The sequence below is a fragment of the Cryptomeria japonica genome, chromosome 11 (genome assembly GCF_030272615.1).
Source record: "Cryptomeria japonica chromosome 11, Sugi_1.0, whole genome shotgun sequence".
NCBI lineage: Eukaryota > Viridiplantae > Streptophyta > Pinopsida > Cupressales > Cupressaceae > Cryptomeria > Cryptomeria japonica.
Window position 1 is genome coordinate 110,866,061 of NC_081415.1, and position 5,362 is coordinate 110,871,422.

Consider the following 5,362-nt stretch of genomic DNA (forward strand, 5'->3'; position numbering starts at 1 on the left):
AGAGGGTGGAGGTGATGGAGATGATAGTGGAGATGGTGGAGATAGAGGTTGATGACGGAGGTGGGGCACAGTGGCCGAGAGGAGAGTGGATTAGAGGATAAAGTAGGCTCATGTAGTGAGGGGCAGAGGTGGATTGTCATTACAGGTGCTAGTAGCACAGGTTCCGAGACAAGCATAGGGATGGGGATAGGGACAGGAGCAGCCATAAGGATAGGGTCAGGAGCAGCCACAGGGACATGGTTAGGGTGAGGGGGGAGAGGAGGAGTATGAGCTACTATCTTTGAGGGAGATCTTTCAGGGACATACAAATGAGATCCAGGATCTGGAGAGGGAGACGACTAGGTTCAGGAGACAGCAGAGGGATACTAAGTGGGAGAGAGATCAGGCTATTCAGCACTATACAGAGGCTGAGACAACACTAAGGGTAGGGAGGCAGGCAACAAAGGACACAGGGTCCGGATACGCTTATGTTCTGTGGGCAGGGGAGGAGATAGCCTATTGGCAAGACCTATACTATGGAGTGGTGCCACTAGATCAACAAGCTAGGAGCTTCCAGAGACCATCACGAATGGCGACAACCTCTGGAGGGAGAGATAGGAGATAGGCATCTAGCGGTGGGATCATGGGTCCTCCACCACCACCAGATAGAGGGGGCAGGAGAGATGATCCTAGGGTGCGTCCTTCAAGGGCTCAGAGTCTGTCAAGGCCAGGCGGCTCCGAGGGAGTGAGTTCATCATAGCCTTAGAGGGCTCCCTATGTATCAGTTTTGTACCATTTTGTATGATGATGTAGACACTTTTTGGTGATTGTAGCCATATGATTTTGACATCATTGTATCATGACACTTATGATTTTAAACTATATATATGAGATGATTCATCTTTGTGGCAACTATATGCATGTGTACCTATGTGATGTGTCTATATGTTTCTATGTGTCTTATGTGTATATTTCTATGTGATGCTTATGATATGGATGCAAATATGTACATGATAAAATGCAATATTTTTGTTCTTTTTTATGTTTTATATGTTATGTAAATGCAAATGTAAATGTATGACATGCAAATGAATATGATAATGTGAATAACTATTTACATGATGAGAATGTAAAATGTGCTAATATGTGTTGTGTGCAAGATGTGATGCAATTGTGATATCTATATGTATGTATGAAATGCTAATATGTGGTAGTTCAGGTGCAAACTAAATGAAATGCAAATGTTTTTGGTGTGTCATTATACTCGGTCATGTGATAACAGGCTACACGGACTCAAGAAAGGCGATGGAGGTCAATCAAGAAAGGGGGATGAAAGATAGAAGATATGAAAGTGAATGAGCTTCTTGTGCATTATCATCATTGAGATTTATTATGGCTAGTAGGTTATGACAATCCAAATATATGTTCGACCCAGAAAGTCATTGTACCTGTTTGTATGAAGATAAGACAGTTGCAAACAAAGAATGCCCTGGTTCACACTAGACTCATAGTGTCCTGATATCCTTGGACAAGCCATAGCATTACTAAGAGACAATCTACAGACAACAAAAGAAAAATAGGTGACGATACCCCATCCTCGCCTTTCTAGTCAAAGACATCCCAGAGATAGAATCTCTAGTCAGAGACGTATTGGAAAAGCTAAAAGACATGTCACCAAAAGATGAAATCAAAAGAAAACCAAGACTTGACACCAACATCCACTATAGTCCTCAAGTTTAGTGTCTCTTGTCACTTGAATAAGTCTATTTGATTCTGGTCACAATTTTTACTTTCAAAAAAGGATAGATAGCACTGAACCATAATGTTGTTTGAGTCTGTTGGAAGATTTGATTTCTTGAAGCCTATTCTTGCCGCTGTGTCTCATCTAAAACTGACTGAATTCATGCAACTGATACTTTATTGCAGAGAAGATGGAACTTTAATGTGGATTGGCGATGCAAATGTTTCTTTAATGTGGATTGTGCACAGATAGACTGAAGAAGATTGGAAGAAATTGTACTCCTCAAAACATGTGATTCTCTTAGTTCCACACCCATCACTAGACGTAGGATTTGCCTTAGCCATAGATAGGAGCTAATTTATTATGGATGGAAAGGGGTGAAAAGGAAGGATTATTATGAATGGCTAACCAATCATAGGTAGATTGATAACAAGCCATGATGGGAATGGGTAAGTTTATTATGAATGGATAGGTTGTGAGTGTGTGCAAAGTGAAGGATGAAAGTGAATCCTGAAGGAGGGAGGAGCAATGTCTCTATGCATGGCGCTGGTGACCTAGTTTTCACCATGGTACTTGCCCAGGGCGCCATCGAAGTGGTTTTCACCATTGGACGGATTTATTTCTCTTTAATTTTTTGATTTTTCAATTTTTTTTGTGTCACGAGGCGCCTGTTTGCCAGGTTTTCACCAAGTAACGATTTTTTATGTTTATGATTTTTTTGTATTTTTTAATTTTTTAAATTTTTTTGTATTTTTAAATTAGGATACTCTGAAGAGCTATGTGTAAAACTTACGAAGGTGCATGTTGTTGATAGGATCCTCCAAAGGTTCACCATCTAGAGTTGAAAGCTGATATGCACTAGATCCATAGGCTATTGTAATGATGTAAGGACCAAGCCAATTTGGTTCAAATTTGCCCTTCTTCTCTCTATCTTGCTGATTTTTAGGATTTTCTTTGAGAAATAATTCACCCACCTCAAATGTATGAGGCTTCACTTTATGATTGTAACTGTGACTCTTCATTGTTGATAAGCCTTGAGGTGATCAAAAGTAGTTTGTGTTCCTTCATCCAATAGTTCTAGTTCTTGTAAGCGAGAGACCCTATAGTATTCATCATTGATAATGTTTTGTAAAGAGACTCGTAAAGATGGTAACTTGACCTCGATTGGAAAGATAGCTTCAATGCCATAGACAAGTGAATAAGGTGGGGCTCCTCTAGGTGTACGAACACTTGTGCGATAAGCCTAAAGTGCGGGATTTAGTTGGATATGCCAATTGCGGCCAGCGTCATCAACTGTCTTTTTTAGGATTTTAAGAATGGTTTTATTAGACACCTCAGCTTGACCGTTACCTTGGGGGTAATAGGGCATGGAGAAATGATGGGAAATATGGAAGCGATCACAAAGTTCACGAACATCCTAATTTTTAAAGGGATGCCCATTTTTGGTGATGATGGAAATAGGAATACCATATCGACAAATGATGTAGTTGAGGATGAATGTAGGAATCTATTTTCTAGTGACGTGTAAGAGGCACTACTTCAATCCATTTTGTGAAATACTCTGTGGCAGTGATGATGAATTTGTGGCCATTGGAAGAAGGAGGGTGAATCTTGCCTATGAGATCAAGTCCCCACTGACAAAAGGGCCAAGGAGTTATAATCAGTTCAAGTTCTTGTGTTGGTGCATGAATAAGGTCTCCATGAATTTGACATTGCTTAGATTTCTTGACAAACTGATATGAGTCTTTTTCCATATTTGGCTCCCTGATGAGTTTCTTGGCTAAGGTAGGACCACTAGAATGTGGACCACATATCCCTTCATGAACTTTGTGTAACGCAATCTGAGCTTCTTGCCTTTCTAAACACCTAAGAAGAGTGCCATCTAGACCTTGATGGTATATGATATTGGCTAAAATGATGTATCGGGAAGATTGGCAAATGAAAGTGCAACACTAGTTGTTGGATAATTCAGGAGGAAGGATATTATTACGAAGGTATGTGAAAATGGATCCGTATAATTGGGAATAAGGACCAACGACACCTATCATCTCAGAAGGAGTGATCTCATACGAGGGAACCAAAAGGTTATCCACCAAGAACTCATAGTGGGTTTCATTTTGTGGTAGATCTATCAATGAAGCAATAGTAGCCATGGTATTTGCAGCTTGATTTTGCTCTCTTGGTATCTGCTCAAAGGTTAACTTCATGAAATGTTGTTTCAGGACATCCACCATTTTCTTGTAAGACATTAATTTTTCATCCTTTTTTTGGTACTCATCAGTTGTTTGATGAATTACAAGTTGAGAGTCCCCAAAAACATGAAGTTCCTAGATCTTCCACTAAACTACAATCCATAATCCAGTTGCTAATGCCTCATATTCTGCTATGTTATTAGTGCAAGGAAATGATAATCGATATGATTTTGGTATGGAATCTCATTGAGGTGTGATGAAAAGGAAGCCAATGCCTGCACCATGCTGTGTGTATGATCCATCAAACTACAGTTGCCAAGGCTTCATGTGTGATACCATCAAGATGGATTCATTTGGAAATTCTAAAGTTAGAGGAGCATCATCTATCATGGGAGCATCTGCTAACTGATATGTGACATCTTATCCTTTTATTGCTTTTCTGTCTACATATTCAATGTCAAATTCACTCAAGAGCATCACCCATTTGGCCAGTCAACCAGTAAGTGTCACTTTATTGAGAAGGTATTTCAATGGATCGATCCTTGCGACCAACTTAGTTTTATGAGTTAGCATGTAGTGTTCTAATTTTTGTGAAGCAAAGACCACAATGAGACACACACACTCAATTGGTGTGTAATTTAGCTCATAGCCTACCAAAGTACGACTGATGTAGTAGATTGCCTTTCTTTGCTCTAAACATCTTGTTGTGCTAAGAATTCCCCTAGTGCTATTGATGTAGCTGATATGTAAAGTAATAGTGGTTATTTTGGAACTGGTGGCATCAAGATTGGTGGATTCAAAAGATAATATTTGAGTATCTGAAAAGCCTGTTGATAGTTATCATCCCATTTGAATTTGATATTTTTGTGTAGCAAGTGTTGAAAAGGATGACATTTATCTGCAAGTTGTGCTATAAATCTTCGTATGGACTGGAGTCTTCCTTGTAAAGATCAAAGTTGACTGATATTTCTTGGTGGTGGCATTTCTAGGATCACCTTAACTTTTGTTGGGTCGGCTTCCAAGAGCTTCCCAGAGGTTACTCCAAAGACGCATTTCTTGGGGTTTAATCTTACTTTGTATTGTTCCAACCGATCAAAAATGACTGAAAGTATGTCCAAATGTGTATCTTTGTCTATTGATTTTCCCAAGAGGTCATCAGCATAGTCTTCTACAGTTATGTGCATGAGATCATGAAAGATAGTAGTCATGGATCTTTGATATATAGCACCTGCATTATTTAGCCCGAAGGGCATGACATTCCAGCAGAAAGTTCCCCAGGGACAAGTAAATGTTGTTTTGTGTTGATCCTCAGATGCAATTTTTATTTGATTGTAGTCAGAGAATTCATCCATCAAAGATAACATCACATGACCTGTTGTGAGATCTATGATCAGGTCAATATTTGGCAATGGAAAATCATCCTTAGGACAAACTTTCTTGATGTCTCTGA